Source organism: Anolis sagrei, chromosome 4 (assembly GCF_037176765.1).
Source record: "Anolis sagrei isolate rAnoSag1 chromosome 4, rAnoSag1.mat, whole genome shotgun sequence".
NCBI lineage: Eukaryota > Metazoa > Chordata > Lepidosauria > Squamata > Dactyloidae > Anolis > Anolis sagrei.
Genome location: NC_090024.1, coordinates 139,865,123 through 139,888,308, shown reverse-complemented (window position 1 = coordinate 139,888,308; position 23,186 = coordinate 139,865,123).

Here is a 23,186-nt window from a genome sequence, read left to right as displayed (position 1 = left end):
GATTACAGTGAACTCTTGGTTATCAGAGCAGGTGGCAAGTTTTTATGAAGAGGGTATTTTAAAATTGGTTCAGAGGTATGATAAGTGTTTGAACAAACTTGGCAACTATGTCAAAAAATAGAGTGAAGTGTGTACTTTGTGAAAATAAATTTACTTTTTTGAAATAAACTTTCATTGTGTACTTATGTTCAAACGGACCTTACTTAAAAAATACCCCTCGTACAACCTTTCCTTCCTTCCAGCACCATATTTCTTCATACAACCTTGATACAATTTATGTCAATGGTTCTTCAACAGTAAACATTCCTAGCCAATTATATCCCTTCAATAAACATCCAGAGAATAGGGTTATTTGTGTGTGTGTGTGTATTACAGTTTTGTTATTCTTTCATACTGTTTATGCTTCGACCATGACTTTTTCCCAGTGGCATTCTATGTAATTGCAGAGCAACTCTTTCAAAATGACACTTCAGAAGCTGGACAGGGGCAAGAGATTGAAAATAGAGTAGACCTTCTGGGACAACTCTGTTGTTTCTCCGGAATTAAAGGCTTTTGTCCCTTGAAGCATCTCTTTAATTGCCAAAGCATGTGATGAGATAACACCAGGCTAAGAGTATTTGCATATAACATGAAGTTTGGCCTTTATTTGTTTGTTTATTCCAAATAAGGTGCAGCCTTTCTCACCCCTGTATGGTGAGCCAGTTTAGAAAAGCTACCTTAGGGGGTCCCTGCATGCCCAAATCTCCAGCTAGTGTGGTCAATAGCCATCCTGACTGAGGAATTCTATGAAGAGAAATCCACAAATGTGTTTATTCCAAGCTTAGGTCATGCCAGCTGAAATGTGGTCCCCCAAAGGTCCAGTGCCTGTCCCATCCTTTGCATCTCATCACTCTGTTTCCAAAGATGCAAATACACTGTAGAAATAATGCAATTAAGCACAGTGTTGTCTGCCATGCTATGGAATCCTGGGAATGGTAGTTTCCTGAGGTACCAGAAAAGGCTAATAATGTTCTGTCTATCTGGCACATTTTTATTTTGAGCAGCACTAACGTTTTGCAGGGATGGTGAAAGAGAGTTGGAGAAATACAGATTTTCTGTACCAGATTGCAGCAGTGTGTACTACAACTCCCATGATTCCATAGCATTAAGCCATGGCATAGCATTATCCCCCACCCTACAAGAAGGGCTGTGCTGAGCATGCTATCAAAAGATACTGAGAGAATGGCCCACCAAAATAAAAGGAGTGTTGTCAGAAAATTGAGTTTTGCTTTTGTGAAGATAGAAATTGTTCCTGCCCCAAGCCATCTGCAAAGTTAGGTGGCCATAGCCAGAGCTACCAAATGCCAATGTTCATCTGACCCACAGCATTGTATGAAAGAGGGGATTTTAAGTAATACCATTTTCCTCCTCTCTTCTTTTTTATTGCTTCCTCCCAGACATTTGCTGGGAGGAAGCAATACTGCATTAACATCACAGTGTAAATGTAAACAAAGAGTGATCCAGAATGAGCCCCCTCCATTGTGAATAGCAGAAATATACCCTGTGCTTTATTTTAAACACTCCGCTCATTTTCATTAGAATCATTGAATCATAGAATCAAAGAGTTGGAAGAGACCTCATGGGCCATCCATCCCAACCCCCTGCCAAGAAGCAGGAATATTGCATTCAAATCACCCCTGACAGATGGCCATCCAGCCTCTGTTTAAAAGCTTCCAAAGAAGGAGCCTCCATCACACTCCGGGGCAGAGAGTTCCACTGCTGAACGGCTCTCACCAGGCATGTAGCCGGGGGGGGGGGGGGGGGGCTCAGGGGACTTCAGCCCCCCCCCCTGAAATTTTCATGGTGGTTTGCGAAAAGGCCTTATTGGTGCATTATTTAAACTGTTATGTTTATTCATATCATGATCTGATCACCATACTCAATATATCCCATATGCATGGGGGTATTGGGGTAATGATACAAAAGGTTTGCTAGGCTAGACCCTCTTTCACTCAGACTCAGCCCCCCCCCCGAAACTCAGCCCCCCCCCCCCGAAACCCCCCCTGAAAAAAATTCAGCCCCCCCCCCCCCGGAAATGAAATCCTGGCTACGGGCCTGGCTCTCACAGTCAGGAAGTTCTTCCTCATGTTCAGATGGTATCTCCTCTCTTGTAGTTTGAAGCCATTGTTCCTTGTCCTAATCTCCATGGAAGCAGTACACAAGCTTGCTCCCTCCTCCCTGTGGCTTCCTCTCACATATTTATACATGGCTATCATATCTCCTCTCAGCCTTCTCTTCTTCAGGCTAAACATGCCCAGCTCTTTAAGCCACTCCTCATAGACTTCTCTAATGAGCCGCTCCTCATTAGACTTCTCTTCATTCTTTCAGAATTAAATTCAAGCAGTTACTTTGAGGCAGGTACCAGCCTTGACTTTGGCTCAAGTGACACAACCATTAGTTTCCATGGTATTGTTGAAATCTAAAACTGAAACAAAACTTTAGACGTAAATATAAAAGACTAATGTTTCTGTTCTCTTTTGAACTGGATGACCCTTGTGGTCTCTTCCAACTCTATGAATCTATCCTTTATAAGGTTGTCTCTAATGCACTGCCAAAAAAGAAGAAAAAATTAAACATACACACATTCATATGGAGATAAAAAGAGCTTGAGTTTGCATAAGTTGTGTATATTGTGACTTCTATATGTAGAGGCAACTTTAGAAATAATCAGAGCCTTGCAAATTAGAAATGCAGACAGCTCACCCTAGTGGGGACAACTAAGTAGGTGACCTATTTGCCTACTATTACCCAGGATCTAATTGTTGATAGGCAATATTATGGTTCCTGTATTCCCTCCAAGGTTGAGTTTATTTTTAGTCTTTAAGTTGATGTTGGTTTGAAGACAAATCAAGATAAATCCTCAAAATAGAGTTCCCACTGGACATGAAGAATGGTTGCTGTACTCCCTTGCTGCTCAGGTCCTGTGGATAGCTATCTGTGAAAGGCTGAACAGTGAAGCCAGAGTTTGTTGCCCTTTGCCCAATTGAAACTACAGTGTCCTTTTGTAACACCTTTTATGCCATGCTAAAGGCAAGAAGCAAAAAACCAACACAATAGTACTGATGACCGCTGCTACATCTGCCTTGGAGATAATTATTGGTCTTGCATAAGAAAGCAGCTAGAGATGTTGCCTTTCAGTTGGAATTCTTGGCTCGTGAGCTGCCTGCCACTCATAGAAAACACACAATACATCCCACTGTAATCAATGAAATATTAGATATTAGACATTAAAGATAATGAATCTTCCATATGATTTACATTTCTCTTTCTCATAGGTTACATTTTCCTCAAAGACAAATGCCACAATAATCAGACTTCTTTTTGCCATCCAATGACTAAACAGTATAAAAAATCACCTTGGATGCAAGCTATATTGTATAGGAAGAGCATGTGCTATGGCAAAAAAATAAGTTTTATTATTTGAGGGAAATCTTCTTTTAAATACATGTTAAATGCATAATTGTTTATTTGTGGTTCTAAAATAAATTTTCCCTATTAGACTAAATGCCAATCCCTTAGCATAGCATTCTCTTTTTGATTGCCTGGCTAGAACATGAAAGTTCATAAAAGTAACTTTATTAGCTTTGCTTTGTGCTATTCTGCCTTCTGTAGCATCTTTCCTAATGAAGAAATCCAGAGATTTTAAATGCCAGCACACAATCCTTTGCTCTTCTGGTTATTATTATTATTATTATTCCCCACTTTATCTCTCCTGCAGGAGACTCAAAGCGGCTTAACATAAAACATCAGCATGCAATTGAAAATTTCCAAATATCTAAACATTAAAACAGCATTAAACATCATTAGTGTTAAAATCAATTAAATATCATTCTGGATTTTCTAATATTCTAATAATATTCTGGATTTTTTGTTCTTATGACCAACATTGTATGAGTGCAGGCATGTAGCCGGGGGGGGGGGGGGGGGCTTGAGGGGCTTCAGCCCCCCCCCCCCCCCCAAATTCTCATGGTGGTTCGCGAAAAGGCGTTACTGGTGCATTATTTAAACTGTTATGTTTATTCATATCATGATCTGATCACCATGCTCAATATATCCCATATGCATGGGGGAATTGGGGGAATTATACAAAAGGTTTGCTAGGGTAGACCCTCTTTCACTCAGACTCAGCCCCCCCCCTCCCGAAACTCAGCCCCCCCCCCCTGAACCCCTCCCCCCTGAAAAAACTCACACACACCCCAAATCGAAATCCTGGCTACGGGCCTGTATGAGTGTATGAGAGAAAGAGGTACTGAATACAGCTGTTCTGTAGTGTAGACATACTCTGGAGAAGGGGGATTTTGTACCATTTGAAGCTGAGTTCATCTCTTCCAACACATTAGGCAAAGCTGGCCACTTGGATTTTCTGGCCAGAGTGACTGTGCTCCACCAAATTGGGAATCAGCTGTGATTTTACTCTGGATTATATGTTTCTAAAAATGGAAAATCAAACATTTCTTCTGATCATCCTCCCAGCCTTCCTAGGTACTAGTAGGTGAAACTTACAATGACCAGATTGCTTGGCAGAGCTTCACTGATACGCCTGGAGACCTTTCCAAACTCCCAATCCCATTTCAACTAAAGACACAAACCATGCCGCTTTGAGTCTCCTGCAGGAGAGATAAAGTGGGGTATGAAGAAGGAGAAGGAGAAGGAGAAGGAGAAGGAGAAGGAGAAGGAGAAGGAGAAGGAGAAGAATTGTTGAAGGGTTTCATGGCCAGAATCACTGGGTTGTTATAGGTTTTTTGGGCTGTAGGATTTTTGACCTCTGAAGATGCTTGCCTCAGATGCAAGTGAAACGTCAGGAGAGAATGCTTCTATAACATGGCCATACAGCCTGAAAATCCTACAACAACCCATAATAATAATAATAATAATAATAATAATAATAATAATAATCTGCAATGTGCTTGCATCAATCTGCTGGTCCTTGTTCCTTTCTGATCCCACTTTTGTAATATTTTGCTTGATGAAGAGAATAAGGCTGGATCTTCACTGCCCTATATCCCAGGATATGATCCCAGATTATCTGCTTATCCCAGATTATCTGGCAGTGTGGATTCATATAATCCAATTCAAAGCAGATAATCTGGGATCATATCCTGGGATATAGGGCAGTTTAGAAGGGGCCTAAATCTCAGAATCTTACACTCATTTTTGCATCTTCTTAAGTTGACATTACACTAGTATTGATTCTGCAATATCTTGCAGTGCATGTGTGATTTAACCAGTCTTTAAAGATGGATTTATTCACATTGGAAATGAAATACAGTGTAACAGGGCTGAAGATCAGCTGTGACCTTGGGCAGAGTTTGAGTTACTTTTTGAAGATCCCTTATCCGAAATGCTTGGGACCAGAAGTGTTTAGGCCAGGATTTATATTATTTTTTTTAGATTTTGGAATGCCTATATTTGGATGTGAGAGCTGGACCATAAGGAAGGCTGAGTGAAGGAAGATAGATGCTTTTGAACTGTGGTGTTGGAGGAAAGTTCTGAGAGTGCCTTGGACTGGGAAAAGATCCAACCAGTCCATACTTCAGGAAATACAGTCCGACTGCTCGTTGGAGGGAAGGATAGTAGAGGCCAAAATGAAGTACTTTGGCCACATAGTGAGAAGACAGGAAAGCTTGGAGAAGACAATGATGCTGGGGGAAATGGAAGGAAAAAGGAAGAGGGCCGACCCAGGGCAAGATGGATGGATGGCAACCTTGAAGTGACTGGCTTGACTCTGAAGGGCCTGGGAGTGGTGATGGCTGAGAGGGAGCTCTGGTGTGGGCCGGTCCATGAGGTTACGAAGAGTCCGAAGTGACTGAACAAATAAACAACAATATTTGTTTATGCATACATAATGAGGTATCTTGGAGATGGGTCCCAAATCTAAATGCAAAATTCATTTAGGTTTCCTATAGACATAAGGCTGAATGCAATTTATGCACAACATTTTAAATAATTGTGTGCATGAAACAGCATTTGTGTACACTAAACCATCAGAAGTCGAAGGTGTCACTATCTCAGCCACCCATATAGACTGTTAAGGGGTATTTTGGAATTTCAGACAAAGGATGGTCAACATGTCTAGGCTCCAGAATATTTAAACCAGAATAAGCATTAGCTACCTTTAGTATGGGATTGTAGGAGCTGTCGTTCCAAAAAAGTAACTGTAACTGACCATAATTGAGGCTGAGAGTAAATAGGAGATAAATTATCATCCCATGAGACTGATGTGGCAGCTGAACCTTCTGGGATAGAGTCTCCCACCAATTCTCTCCAGCAGCAACCTTTCTGGAGCTGGCATGGCAAGTCCATGAATTATTAATATGCTGTAAAGTTGTTCTCTGTGCGCCTAGGCGTTCTGCATGCCGAATACTTCGGGGGTTTGCACACAGCTCTCCACCTCTCTGCATCTCCTTAGTGATGAAGTGGCTCTTGGGCTGTGAAAGGTTGAGTGCCACTGCTCTAAGCAGCAGCAGCAGACTGATTCCGTTAAATAAACACAGAGGCTCAAGAATAAAAATGGAGGTCTTACGTTAACGCCTGGCCCAGAATGTAATTCCACTCTAGGCCAGTCATGAGGCAACATCGAGAATGCGAATCCAAAGTCACACTATGGTAATGCCTAGACTCAAATAGGTCAAGGCCTCACAGCATCTTGAGTTATCTTCTGAAACTCTAATGAAAGGTAGATGTTTAACAACACAAGGTCAGCAGCAGAGGAGGAGAGAATTAAAACACCTGGCATGATATTCATAAAAATGACTTTAAATGAATGGGAAAGCAGGGAGCCTCACTAAGATTGCAGGATGGATTGCGGCTTAGATTACTAGGACAAAAGGGAAAAGATTGTGGCTGTTCTTCAGTTCTGGAAAATATACAGTCTTACGTTTATTTGATCAGTGTCTTTCTAAGCTTAGAGTTTCCTGAACATTTGATGGAGGACAAACATATAGTAAAGTGAAGAGGATGTACATTTTACCTTCACAGTACAATGGCCCCTTGTTATCAACTGGATGCAGAATCAATGAATATGCATGGCTGACTGTATTATATACTGCTACAGAATGGGTAGACAAATATGTCTGCCACTAGGTTTCTCTGAACCATGGGGGCCCTTCCACACAGCCCTATATCCCAGAATATCGGTAGAAAATCCCACAATATCTGCTTTGAACAGGGTTGTCTGAGTCCACACTCAGATAATGTGGGATTTCCTGCATTGATATTGTGGGATATAGGGCTGTGTGGAAGGTCCCTGGGAGCAGTGATTCAACTCTGCAAAACTTGCAGGGCACCCACACTATAGAGAATTTTGTGAAATGCCAATTTTTCAGTAGTGGACTTTTAATGTGTCCGAACATATCTTCCCTTATGAACCATCAAGGACCTTGAGATCATCTTGGGGAGGCCCTGCTCTCAGTCCCGCCTTCGTCACAAGTACGTCTGGTGGGGACGAGAGACAGGGCCTTCTCAGCAGTGGCCCCTCGGCTATGGAATGCCCTCCCTAGGGAGATTAGATCTGCTCCCTCCCTCTTAACATTTCAGAGGCAAGTTAAAACATGGCTATTTGAGCCATGTTTGGATAGATAGATAGATAGATAGATAGATAGATAGATAGATAGACAGACACACATACATACATACACAAATGCCAGCTATGGTATTAAGCAGTGCTGTCCAGTGTTCAATGGAATCAGTTCACACGATTCAGATACCCATCCCTGGGAGAAGGGAACCCAAGGATGCATCTATATTGTAGAATTAATGTTGTTTGATGTAACTACCCTGGCCAAATGCTATGGAATCATAGGTTTTACAAAGTCTTTAGCCTTATAGAGCAAATTGTGCTTGTGCTTCACCAAACTACAAATTTCAAAATTTTATAGTAATGAGCCATGGCAATTAAAGTGATGCTAAACTGAATTAATTATACAATATGGATGCACCCCTGCTCATGTGAACTGGCCTTCAAATTTGTTTTGTTTTTCTTTTGCATAAATATAATCAATGTATTCTATCCTTTAGGGGCTTTTTTTCATGGCAGGAATGACTTGAGAAACTTCAAATCACTTCTAGTGTGAGAGAATTAGCCATCTGCAAGGACGTTGCCCAGAGGACTCCCAGATGCTTCACTATCCTGTGGGAGGCTTCTCTTATGTCTCCGTATGTCTCTGCATGAGAAGCTGGACTCTCTCCCTCCCTTGTACTTGTGCTCTGCCTTAACCAATGCTTACATGTGGCTCTTGATCTGCTGTGTATGATTGATAATGACAGTATTACCTATTTCCATAAGAAAATGTCAACATGTGTTCCTCTTTTTCACCAAAGCTTTTCCAGCATCTTCTTGAAGACAGATGTATGTAGAGCAGACAGCTTAAAGACCCAGGTGTGAGTCCACCTGTCATCAGAAATTAAATTCAACAGCAGTTATTTGCAACTCTGGTTTGCTTTAAACATTTTCAAATAGTCCAAAAGCAATAAAATATTAGGCAGAAGATAAAATAAAATATATCTTCAGTGCAATTGTATGCATGTCTCTCAGAATTAATCCCACTGAATTCATTGAAACTTACTCCCAGGTTACTGTTTACAAGATTATAGCTTTAGTATACAGAATCAAATTTGATTAGACTTTATGCAATTTGTAAGTGATGTGCTTTGTCTCTCTCTTGAGTGGGGTGAAATCATATTTGACACTCTTAGGGATATGCAGATCATATGTTTAGGACCATATATATTTAGTACTAGCCATCCCCTGCCATGTGTTGCTGTGGCCCAGTCTGTGTATATCTATTTTGTGTGTATATATATTTGTGTGTATGTGTATATGGTTGTTTGCATATATATGTGTGTGGTTTTGCGCATGCGTTGTAATGTAATTTTTGTTTTTTGGCTTTTTAGACTTCTGCTGTGTTTTTCAGTGTTTTTATGATTTATGGTCATTTGTTGGCCTGATAGGTGTGTTGTGTCCAAATTTGGTGTCAATTTGCCCAGTGGTTTTTGAGTTATGTTAATCCCACAAATGAACATTACATTTTTATTTATATAGACTGGTGTGGCAGGGTGATAGAATCCCAGTAATTCAAAAACACAAGACGTTATATTTGTTCATGCATTTTCCTAGCATATCTTCCTAACAATATATATTAAAATATGCATGACATCACGCCACTGCATAAAATATTTCCTCAAGCCTACAAACAACAGCCAATGAAATGAAGTTGGCATGGAAACATGCCAAATGCAATGATGCCCAGCATAAATTGGAGATGATGCAGGAGGGTGACAGGTTATGGAATCCAGTGCAGTGAATGTTGTATACCTTGATTTCAGTGAGGCTTTTGAAATTCCCCTTGATGTCTTTGTAGATAAGCTGGCAAAATGTTGTCTAGATAAAGTCATTGTTACATGGATTTCTAACTGGTTGACTGACCAAACCCAAAGGGTGGTCGTCAATGGTTCTTCTCCATCCTGGAGAGAGGTGAGGTTCTAAGGGCTCTGTTCTGAGCTCAGTGTTGCCTATGGGCAACTAAAGTCCAATACTGTTTCCAAATATCAGAGTTTGTGCTAAATTTGGAATTCAAATTAATTTGAAACAAGCATCCAAAAGAAGCTGGATGTGATATCTTGGCTCTATTGAGTTATTTTTCTATCCAGCCTGGCCTATTATTCTACTGTGACTAAACTTCTATCTGCTCCTCATTGTGCTTTTCTTCATGTCTAATCCAGGTGAGCCAGAAGCAAGGATGACTCAGAAGTACAGGCAGTCCCGGGTTACAAACATCCAACTTACAAATGACTTAGTTAAGGACAGCAGTGAGACAACAGAAAGTGAGACAAATCTACCCATAGGAAGGGAAATTCACTCCTGAAAGAGCTATCATCAGCTTTATTACCAATCCTTGTTTCCATAACAAATCAATTTTTTCAAAATCCAGTTGTCACAGGGACAAAAAGTGAGGTGAACCCTTCTGAACAAACAGCAAAACAAACACCATACAGGTGTTAACCCTTCCCTATGCTATCCAAATTGTATGTGTGTGTTTGAGTAGAGTTACACTTAAAAATGTACCTGCTCTGACATACATACATTCGGGCAAGGCCCTCCTTCCGCCCTTGCCAGTCTCTCAGATTTGCCTTGTGGGTACAAGGGAGAGAGCCTTCTTCTCTGCCCCCCCCCCCCCCCCGACTCTGGAATTCACTGCCCGGAGAGATTAGGAAAGCCCCTACCTTGGAAACTTTTTAAAAGAGTCTTAAGACCTGGCTCTGCCATCGTGCTTTCGAAGAGTAGCCACATAATTTTATGCTAGTGTTCCTCCAATGTTCTTGTCCCATAAGCCCCCCCCCCCAACTCGCACACAAAGGTTGGCTTAATTTCCTATCCCTCTATGAGTTCGACCTTACAGTTAGTTCTCCCCCCTTATCTCACCCGGTAGTTTTTAAATCATTTTATGTACATGCAGCCCACCCTTTGTCTGCCATTATGCTTAGTTCCTATGTTTTGTGTATATTGTTTTATATGCTTTGATGTTTTATATTTTACTGTTATGTTGTTTATTTGATTGTAATTTGTATTGTTATATTGTAATTTTTGTTTGGCTTGGCCCCATGTAAGCCGCTCCAAGTCCCCTTTGGAGAGATGGTGGCGGGGTACAAATAAAGTTTATTATTATTATTATTAATAATAATAATTAATTCAACTTGAGAACAAATTTATAAAACCTATCTTGTTTGTAACTTGGGGGCTGCCTGTACATATACATTACAACAGCATAGATGCACTATAAATTTATGGGTTCTATACAATTTCTGATGTCTTGATTTTCCTCAGATTTTTCTGGTAATTATCATTTGATTAAGGTGATCAACATTATTTAAAAGTCCTTTTTTGCCTTATTGAAAAACATATAGCACCCCAAGTTGGGCAAGAAATTTTGATGATTTCATTTCTATTGGATGGGAGTGTGACAGATAGCCTGTGTCCAGAAATTATTTCTGGGATATTACAATACAGTACTGTGGCCCAATCCCTGCTGGCCTTCCACAGGCAGATGAAGACCTTCTTCTGCCAGCAGGCATTTGGGGAAGGATCAGGCGCAAGCTTTGTGGATGTGTGGGTGGAATTGGGGGGAGTGGGGACTGTAAGTGTTCAACTTGTGATTTTGTGATACAAAATCCAGCATATATATCTTATTTGCTGTGACATACTGCATTTTTGTGTCAGAATAATAATAATAATAATAATAATAAATGCTATGCAGCCACAAATATTATAGCATCCCCCCCCCCCCACACCGTTCTGTTCAACATGTTCATGAAACTATTGAATTAATTTTCACATGGAACACCAAATATGCTGATAACACTCTTGTATTTCCTAGGTAATACTAAGTTAATGGCTAGTAGTAATAACAATGCCCAAAAATATGGGCAATATCTTTTCATGATGGACTTGAACTAGTAGTCCATCATTTTAGGATCGTAACACGAATTGTTCAAAATAAGGTTCTATCCCACCTAGTTGGGGTGTTCTCAATACTGCCATTCCCACCAGTTCAGCTTCAAAACCTAAAGTTTATGAATGGTTTTATTTGTTTCTTTTTATCTGGACTTTTGCCCTGAATGATGACATATTTGCCTAGTCACTGAGGTTACTAATGTTTCTCTGTGCATGCCCCTCCTTCTGAAGAAAGGTGACTAGGGAGAGTTTCTTCAGTTGTGGCATCATACTTGAAAATTGCTCTGTCCTCATAGTGTTTAATTTGATGTCATTTGAAAGATTGGTATAGATTATTCTGGTTTAGCAGTTCTTTCAAGTTGTCTCAGTGTGTTTGCGTTTTATCTGCAGTGCCTGAGTTCTTGGAAAAACAAAAGAATACTACATTCCGCAACAGATCCCACTTTGTAGGAAATGTTGGGAGTCTGGAGAAGGAGCTTCAGGAATGGAGCATTAAAGCCTTCAGTCCAGTCATGAACTTTGCTGAGGCCAGTTGCCTACTTAGAGCTCTCCTAGGTGCTGAAACATCCACCCTGCCTTCTGCATGAGCCCTGAACATGACACACTGGACTAGTAAGCTGGAAGGGTGCATTATAAAAGTACAGTTCTTCCTGTTACTCATTATAATGTTTAAGTATGGATTCATTGATATTACTCATTGTGATGTTTAAAAAGAATTTGGTGTATTAAATATTATGTTTGCCTTTTCACTATTTGGGGGGCTTAGGAAGAAAAGCTTAACAATTGAATAGAGAAAGCATTGGCAGAATTTAAAACCTATTTAAAATACTTACTAAAATAATTAGAAAACATTAACCCAATAGTTTGTTCCTGTTCATTGCATCCTTTTTTAGGTACTGTTCCATTATCCAGGCGGAGGCCCCAAGCGGGTGCTAGACAGAGAAGGGTAGTCCATTTCAATGGCAGAAGAGGGTTGAAGGAGTTAAACCATTTCCCCCTATTTTCCTGTTATTCCCCCTACCCATGTCGCCGTCATCAAACAACATAGTTCATGATATGGGAGGGGGAGAAGAACCAGTGAAAATGGGGAAAATTATTTTCCTCCAATTCCTTGGCCCCGCCTGCCCGCTCCCCCCCCCCCCCCAAGGAATATCCTTCTCTGTCTAGGCCCCCTTTTGGAGTCCACCTAGATAATGGAACAATACCCCTTTTTAAATGCTACTCTACAAATCTTCCTTATTTTCTTCCCTCACCTCATACCTTTCTATAAATAATGTCATTAATTGTGCATCGTTCCTTCCATGTTCTTGAAAGATCCAACCACAGGTCTCCACATCTACTTTTGTTTTGTCCCTCAGTGATAGGAGAATATGAATGTGATCTGTTCAGCATGTCCAAAATTCCTACACAAGTGCCTTATGTAGCATGTTTATGCATTCTTGAGGTCTAGGAAATCTCCAAAATTCCCTGACCTATGTAAGTATTCTATGGGTATGGATTCCATAGGGAACAAGTGAGAATGGAAGTCTGATGGCCACTGTGATACAAAATGGCATGTCAGTTATGTTTTGTCAAATGCTTAAAACCACTACACAACAATTAACAACGTTCTATGTCAACTATCAAATTAAACATGAGCACGAAATATAAGATTTGACTTCCATCAATGGAAAACTACTTTCACAAAGGATGTATCTACCTGGTTTTTAGGGATTTTGTTTTTTTCCCTCACCACTATATAGCTTCTTTGGGAGCCTGGACAGACCATGTGGCATATTATAAGGATGTGGAAGTTCCACCAATTCATATTTAGATTCTGAGATCTAGATCATAACCTAATGCATAGAAAAATAGAACATGAAAATGTCCAAAGTGGAGAACTAAAGAGGATCTGGATGGTGAAACACAATGGCTTTTCTACTTAGCATGACATGACAAGTGTCCATTATGCGCTGCATAGAACACTTCTACATTGTGTAAGAAACCTTGGCTTACTTATTGTTTGCTGGCATTTTAGTATAATAGAAATGTTAAAATGTCTAGTCACTTGACATTTATCACCGCACTTATGCACTGTTTTTCCTTTCTATACTTATAAAAAGTTTGCGAATACATTTAAAGCTTCTCAGTTCAAGCCTTTTTTATAAAAAAAAAAATACATACCCGGACATTGTATGGTAAATGAAATGTTACAGTTGTGACATACTGCATTCTCCCCCAGTATCTTCACTCTCTTCTTTTATACTTTTGAGAACGTTCACAGAATTTATTCTCTGCTATGAATTAAAGTACCTCCAATGTCCTTCATCAAATAATGTAGGGCTTTTGAGTGACAGATGGAAGTTCAAGGACAATATCCAAGGTGCCAGGACATGAGCATATAATAGAAGGTCCTTTCCTATACTTTCCTTTCCCCCTGAGAATGTATACATAGATTGCCTGTCTAGATGTGTTGTGCTTCTGGTTCTTTTTTTAAATGAAAAATAATAATTAGTAATGCTAATAATGGGCAGAGCAAATGCCAGTACTGATTTCATATTTTGCACTCCCTGATGCAAAGCAAGAAGCATGGGATAAAAGAGAGTAGACATAATTTTAACCACTATGTACTATTACATAAAAATGCTGATATAAATTGAATTGCTAGAACCAACTGGAATAGATTCATTAAATCAATGGTACTTGCATGAGTGTTGACTTTTTTGAACTTGGTAAGTCCCAAAATTCGGGAGTTTCTTCATATGTAGGGTGCAAAGAATTTGAGCTTTAAAAATTAGGTGGCAATTTTTCCTATATGTAGGCCTCACCTTAAAGGATACTAAAAGCAAGGTACTTTTTCTTGAAGTTCTTTCTCCATATCTCTAAACACACACACACATATTCATTCCTGCAGTACTACATCTGCTATTCACTTTTAGGAAACCAAGCCAATGCATAAGGACAAGACAGATTATCCTTATAAAGGTAATATTCCTATTTCATATCCTGCATAACAAAGGGTAGGGGGCTCAAGCCTCCCCAAAGGGTAGGTTGTCCTGTCCCCCCCCCCCAAAAAAAACATCTGGCAGTAAGGATCAGGATCACTGAAGAATGACCAATAAGGTGTCCTCATTTATAGTCATCTTTGTAGTTCTTTAACAAGAGTCTACATACGGCCACAGGTTCGAATTCGGGGTGCGGCGTGAGCTTCTGCTGTCAGCCCCAGCTTCTGCCAACCTAGCAATTTGAAAACATGCAAATGTGAGTAGATCTATGGGTACCGCTCTGCCAGGAAGGTAACAGTGTTCCATGCAGTCATGCTGGCCACATGACCTTGGAGTTGTCTACAGCCAACGCTGGCTCTTCAGCTTAGAAATGGAGATGGGCACCAACCCCCAGAGTTGCACACAACTGGACTTCATGTCAGGGGAAAACCCATAACTTACCTTTACATATGTTCCTCTTTCCTTAAAATATAAAATTTGCTTTAAACAATTTTATAACATTCCCTTGATTGTTCTGTCGTTGGTATGACTGTAGTCACATCTTAATTGCATTATTATTTTATTCCCTATGCTCTGGTTTTTTAGGAGGTTATGGTTTGGCTGCTGGTCGGGAGTAGGTGGATCCGCCCCTCCCCCCACTGAAAGGCTATTATTAAGCCACACCCTGGACAAAAAGTTCCAAGGCTTGGTGGGAGAGGGGAAGTTTGGGGATGAAAGGAGGGGGAGGGATATTTGGGATGGAGGGGAGAGAAAGGGCGGGAGGGGAGGAGGTTAGCACATTGGGGTGATTCTCTTAACAAGGACCAACCAAGAAATAGAAGAATGAGAACAAATGCTGGATCGAGTTAGGCTGATTTCATGGAACTGTTGTGGGCTTAGATCATGTCAAAAAAGGAGGAGGATTACAAATCAGATTCTTAAAGCTAAGGGGGACATATTTTTCTTGCAAGAAACTCATCAATCACGAGAAGGTTTAAATGAATTGAAATTAAAGGGGACTATAATATATGAAAAAGCTATGGGCACTTCGAAAGCAAAAGGAGTAGCAATTATAATTAAGAATAGTAGTGGATTTAGCATGGTACAAACAAAAAAAGATGAAATGGGAAGATATGTGATGATTCAGGGGTCTATGGGAGGGGAAGATTATACTTTGGTTAATATTTATGCACCAAATACAAAACAGAAGGAATTTTATGAATTGATTTTTAAAGAGTTAGAAGAAATTAAAAAGGGGTATGTAATTTTAGGAGGGGACTTCAATGGAGTTATGGATAGAAAACTGGATAAATCCCACCCCACAAAAAAAGAAAAGGGGGAAAGGAATATAACAGAACTTAATAAAGTAATAACTAGAGAGGGATTGATAGATGTCTGGAGAATGATAAAGGGTAATGAAAAAAGATTTACTTTCCACTCCTCAGTGCATAAAAATTATTCGAGAATAGATTGTTTCTTTGTTTCAAAAGACTTAATTTCCAAAACTCAAGATGCTGAAATAGAGATTATAAAAAATTCAGATCATGCACCCATTAGTACTATAATACAAATTAAAAAAAATATAGGCTAGCTAAAAGATGGAGAATTGATAATAGAGTACTAGAAGATAAAAAATATCAGGAAAAATAGCAAAAGAACTAGAGGAAATTTGGGAGATAAACGACAATAATCAATGTTCTGTCGCAATAGTATGGGATACAATGAAGGCAGTGGCCAGAGGACTCTTCATTAAAGAATATAATAGTTTAAAAAAACAACAGGAGGCAGAAGAAGAAAAAACTAGAGGCAGAAATTAAGGAATTAGAGAGAAGATATATGACAGAACAAAATAGAATGAGTTATGCAAAATTAATAGCAAAGAGGCAAGAACTTGAAAAAAGAGGGATTGAAAAAGCACAGAGAGATTTGATTTATTTAAACAGAGAGTATTTTGAGTATAGTAATAAAAACTCTAAGTTATTAGCTAATGCAGCACAAATTAGGAAACAAAAGAAATTGATAACTGTGATTAAAGATAAAGATGGAAAACAGTGCACGAGAATGGAGGATAAAATACTAATTTTTTAGGAATTCTATCAGGAGCTATATACAGCAAATGAAGCCCCTAGAAAGAAAGTTGAAGAGTATATAGATAAACATTGTAAAATAAAGATCCAAGAAACAGATAAATTAATTATGGAACAAGCAATATCAGAGAAAGAGATTGAGGAAATTATAGACAATTTAAAACCTGGAAAGACCCCAGGGCTGGATGGGTTGGGACCAGAATATTACAAAAAATTCAAAACATTATTGATACCTAAATTAAAAGATCTATATAATAAAATAATAAAAGGAGAAAAAATTCCGCCATCATGGGAACAGTCATTGATCACTTTGATATTAAAACCCAATAAAGACCCTACAGACCCAGGATCATACAGACCTATCTCATTAATAAACCAAGACGCAAAAATATTAACTGCCATACTGGCTAAAAGGATGAATAAATTTATATATAAATATATAAAAGAAGATCAGTGTGGATTTATAGGAGGAAGGCAAATGTCAAATTTAATGGGTAGGGTATCAACCAATCACTGATATATATTTTCTGTTCGTCATGGGAGTTCTGTGTGCCATATTGGGTTCAATTCTATCATTGGTGGAGTTCAGAATGCTCTTTGATTGTAGGTGAACTATACATCCCAGTAACTACAACTCGCACATGTCAAGGTCTATTTTCCCCCAAGAGCACCTCAAGAGCGCCCCTGGGCAAAATCAACTATACTGCAAATGCTTACTTTGCATAATGGGTTGAGCCACCCCTGGTCTCAGTGTTGTTTGAAGAGGTGTCATCCTTTTGCCAGAGTAAGTCCATGGGAGGCACAGGGATTCAGGTTTCCAAATGTCTCTCCCAATTTGGATCTAAAATATATCACATGTGGTGCAGATCACACAACTGGATCCTAAACTTAACCAAAGATGGATTTGCACAATCCTAGTATAAACATGTAAGGATTTGAGAACCTGAACTCAGCAGTTCTCCTTTACATCAAGTGATATGCTTCTTCCCTCTTTTATTTGTAAGAAACATACCGTAACTACAGATTGAGTAAGATTTGTTAAGCATGATTTTTCACATTGTGGTACAGTAGAGTTGGCAAGCATTTGAATACTCTGCTTTGAGCCATGAACTTCCCCTCCCTTGTTTCTTTTTCTCAAGTAAAGTATTCTTGTGTCTCTAATTGCAACAATATAGTTGAACTACTTAAGGGAGCTCCAAAGGTTCTTAAAATAAAAGAGTTGCACAACTTCTCTTCCACATCTTGTATCAATGGAGTTTCATCAGCTTAAGAGTGTATAAGCAAGCACCATGTCACATCATGTTGTATTCTACTGCTACAAAACAGCACTTCTAACTACCCAGCGATCATAACTTGATGACAAGATTGCTCTGTGAACTTATTGATTTTTTTCCTACAGAGAGTCAACAGATAAATTATATATTTAAGCATGCTACTAGCACGGAAAAAGTCTAAATGGGATGATAGACTTAAATTACATGAAGTCAATGGGACACAACAGCTCAATAGACCTCTATAAGTTGGCAGCATGAAAAAAATCTCTGTGTGTGTGTGTGCCTGAGTATGTGTGCATTTTGTATATAAATGTGCAGCCATGCCAGAATTAAGGCTGCAGATATCTTTGTGACTCAATCTAAATGCAAGCATCGCAAAAGATTTATTGAATCTGTGTGTCTATACAAATGAATGGGTAATCAGTAGACTCAAATTCATAGCACTAGAGGTGAAAACCAAGCATCTGTTTCTGTATTAAAGCTTTGACCTTGATAGTGTGCAGGCAGAGTAGTATATGTAAACCACATCTGATCCCAGAGTAATGTTATATATCCTCTTTCAATTTTAATTAAATGTGACAAAAAATTCACTCCTAAGTAAAAAAGAATATTTGACAGTATATTGTCAAAGGCTTTCATGGCTGGAATCACTGGGTTGTTGTAGGTTTTTTGGGGCTATATGGCTATGTTCCAGAGGCATTCTCTCCTGACATTTTGCCTGCATCTTCAGAGGTAGTGAGGTCTGTTGGAACTAGGAAAAAGGGTTTATATATGTGTGGAATGACCAGGGTGGGACAAAGGACTCTTGTCTGCTGGAGCTAGGTGTGAATGTTTCAACTGACCACCTTGATTAGCATATAATGGCCTGACAGTGCCTGGAGCAATCTTTTGTTGAGAGGTGATTAGATGTCCCAGATTGTTTCCTCTGTTGTTTTGCTGTTGTAATTTTAGAGTTTTTTAATACTGGTAGCCAGATTTTGTTCATTTTCATGGTTTCCTCCTTTCTGTTGAAATTGTCCACATGCTTGTGGATTTCAATGGCTTCTCTGTGTGGTATGACATGGTGGTTGTGAGAGTGGTCCAGCATTTCTGTGTTCTCAAATAAAATGCTGTGTCCAGGTTGGTTCATCAGGTGCTCTGCTATGGCTGACTTCTCTGGCTGAAGTAGTCTGCAGTGCCTTTCATGTTCCTTGCTTCATGTTTGGGTGCTCCGTTTGGTGGTCCATATGTACACTTGTCCACAGATGCATGGTATACGGTAGACTCCTGCAGAAGTGAGAGGATACCTCTTGTCCTTTGCTGAACGTAGCATTTGTTGGATTTTCGTGTTGGATTTTGACGGTAGCTTTCACATTCTGTGTATAAAGTCCCACTCACATCAAGTATTTATTTATTTATTTATTTATTTATTCCCGGTATTTCTATCCCGTTCCTTCTCAGTCCCCTAAGGGGGACTCAGGACGGCTTACATTTGGCAGCAATTTGATGCCACTACATATAACAGAGCAATATAATAACATCCTCATGTTCTTCTCCCAGCATAAGAACTAGGCTGCTCATCCCATCCTTATGTTGGGAGGAAGGAGAGACATGCGGCAACTGCCCCAATCCTCCTTCCCATCCTCCTTGGGCTATCCTCTTGGCATTATGCTGAGAGGAGGGTAAAACAGGTGGTGGCTGAGTGTGCTCCAGACGACTCTCAGCCATCTCCTGTCATTCTTGAGCCATCTTCCCACCATAAGGATGGAGTCACTCGTTCTGTCCTTATGTCAGGAGGAGGGTGAGAAACACGGTGGCTGAGAACGCTCCAGAGGGTTCTCAGCTGCTACCTGAGTCGCCTAAGGGCTGAGAAGGGTGGTATACAACTATAGTCAATAAATAAATAAATATGTGCCTTTTTCCCCCATCTTTTTGGTGTTAGGACGCAGCAGGCCACCATATCCTTATGCCAAGTGGGCAGGGAAAATGAGGAGGGCCTGAGGTAAGCACCCAGGGGGATGCATCCATCCCCTGGGCCTTAGTTTACCCTGCTATAGATCAAAAAGTGTGATATTGTCATGTGTGTACATATGCACTATCCATCACCATTGTGCAATTGCACCTCAAAGAGTGTGATATTGTCATGTGTGTACATATGCACTATCCATCACCATTGTGCAATTGCACCTCTATTGCAGTAATATTCAGGCAATTTTTGGCAATCAAATAATATTCTGTTCAAATGTGAACCGGCCCTTTGATACTGAAACTATGAAAGATGTGTGATGTAATTCATGGCGAACATGTCATATTAAATGAAATTCAGAATCCACAAGAGTGCAATATCTTTATCTTCAGGACCAACTTTAATTCCATAATAGTGTACTGTACATGCTATAGCAACTGACTGGGTGACTTTGGGCGAGTCACACACTCAGTCTCAGAGGGAAAGAAATGCAACTCCTCTCTGAACATATCTTGTTTAGAAAACATAGTGATACGGTTCCTTAGGAATGACTTGAAGAGATCCAATCTGTAGTACAAACAAATGGTGGGTTCCCATCTCTGAAAACACAAACTGTTTGTTACATATGTGTGTCTCTTGCTCAGGACAAAATGTACAGGTTTCTTTGGTGGGATAATGCAGAAATAACAAAGTCTTAGATTAGCAAAACTGGAGATTAAAATGTACATTTTGCACTAGGTTGAAAGTTATCACCTTGCAATAGATGCAGCGACTCTATAGGTACCAGATCTTATTTTATTTATTATTTATTTATTTCTTGCATTTATTGACCGCCCCTCTCAGCCCGAAGGCGACTCGGGGCGGTGAACAACAACAAAGAAGACAATGTACAGTGAACCGTGACAATACTAATCAGACAAATACAACATAACACACACCTATACTAAAAATCCGCTTCGTCAAGTCCTGGGGTCATAGGCAAAAATCGTAGTCCTGGTTCATTCCATTTTCATTCACTACACTCAACTGAAGGCCTGCTCGAAGAGCCATGTTTTCAGGCCCCTACGAAAGGCCATCAAGGAGGGCGCCTGTCTAACTTCAGCAGGGAGGGCGTTCCATAGCCGAGGGGCCACCACCGAGAAGGCCCGCTCCCTCGTCCCCGCCAGACGTGCCTGTGAGGCGGGCGGGACCGAGAGAAGGGCCTCCCCGGATGATCTCAAGGCCCTCGTGGGCTCATAGGCCGAGATGCGGTCTGCAAGGTATTTTGGGCCGGAACCGTTTAGGGCTTTGTAGGATAGCACCAGCACCTTAAATTGGGCCCGGTAGCAAATCGGCAGCCAGTGGAGCTGGGACAGCAGGGGCGTTGTATGCTCTCTGCGTCCAGCTCCCGTTAACAACATGGCTGCCGCGCGCTGGACTAGCTGAAGCTTCCGGACCGTCTTCAAGGGCAGCCCCACGTAGAGAGCGTTGCAGTAGTCGAGGCGGGATGTGACCAAAGCATGTACCACCGTGGCCAAGTTTTGCTTAGGTTTTGCTTAGAATCGTTAAATGTAATATTTTTCAAATCAAGTGCAAAAAACAAAAGTTGCCATTTTGGTCCAAAAGAACAAAAAATTAATCTAATTATGTAAACTGCATTAGGATACTTTAATAATAATATAAAAAACATAGTTCTAATCCATAACCCCAATGATGACAAAGGCATGCTGGAATGATTTAAATAATGTTGCAGGAAGATAAGATATTAATATAAAAGGGTGACATTTTGAGGGTTTGGTTAATGTTGTATATTTAATTACTACACTTTATCTGTTAAACCCCGGTGATTTCAACACATGCTTCATTTTTCCATTTAAATCAAAGGTTTCTTGTGATGAGATTGTGTCCCATTTATACAAAAATTACTTAAAATGCAGGGCACCTGAAGATTGCCACCATTTTTATTCTCACAAGGTAAGTAAGATTGTGAAAAGCATGACTGAGGGCCCTTCGGCACAGCCCTTTAGCCCAGAACATCAAGGCAGAAAATCCCACATTATTTGAGTGTGGACTTAGATAACCCAGTTTAAAGCAGATATTGTGGGATTTTTCTGCCATAATATCCTGGGATATAGGGCTGTGTGGAAGGGCCCTAACTCAGGGTCAAGCAGGGAACTTAAATGGTGAGAAGGGATTTGAACTCATACCACACATCTTTGGACCCTTCCACACAGCCCTATATCCCAGAATATAAAGGCAGGAAATTCCACAATATCTGCTTTGAACTGGGGGCCCTTCTACACTGCCCTATATCCCAGAACATCAAGGCAGAAAATCCCACATTATCTGAATGTGGACTCAGATAATCCAGTTCAAAGCAGATATAGGGCTGTGTGGAAGGGTCTTGGGTTATCAGAGTCCACACTACCCAATATTCCAGTTCAAAGCAGATAATGTGGGATTTTCTGCCTTGATAGTCTGAAATATAGAACTGTGTGAAAGAGCCCTCTGTAGCTTCAAGAGGGGAGAAATTGGCTTTGTATGAATATATATATTCTATGAATTGGGCTGCATACTTCAAGCCCCCTTTCCTTGAGGTCTTATAGTTAACAGGCATCTTATGTGTGTTAACAGACATCTTCAGTATTAATTTGTATGATACTTAACAGGCTTTATGTATTTTAGTACTTTGCAACAAAAGTGGGCCAAACTTTCTTTATCAATTTAATGTTCAATAACTATATTTATATACATTACACTTTTTATATGAATATTAGAATCCAAATGGGAATGCTGAAATATTTGCCTCTCTTGTGTTCTCATCTATGTGATGTTTACCCCCTCCACTGTCAACATTATTGTTGATCCTGAAATTACAGTGTAAGGAGAGTTATTTGCCAGGAGATGCTGAAAATAAAAATGAGTTTCACAAAATAACTGCAACAAAGGCATTTAAATAAACATAGAGATTACAGAGAGAAATACAAAAATAGTTCCCAGGGCTCATTCGACTTCATTCTGCTCCATGGTTTTAAGAGCTAACGGTAGGTGGAAAGGGAAAAAATCCAAACACTTAACAGACATACTATTAAGTATTGTTCTTCATATATTTTTCCTTGTTATTTATCCTTCCTTCTCTGCATGGGAAACAAGCTCAACCCAAGGATTTTATGAGGTGGAAGCAAAACTTGCTTCTTGCTCTTGACATAGAGCTCTGAGTGCTCCCACCCCACCTTCCATATCAACTGGGTTCATTGATTTAAGAGGAGCTGTCAACATTTTATCTCCATCTGTCATCATAACAGGCATGTCACTAATTATACAGTGTGTTATTATGATTGTGTGAAACTGAAGCATATATCAATCCTGTATTTCCTCCTTTCTCACATAATATGGCTTAATATCTACTATGTAGGGGTCAAAACAGAGATGTAGACTGTAAATGAACTC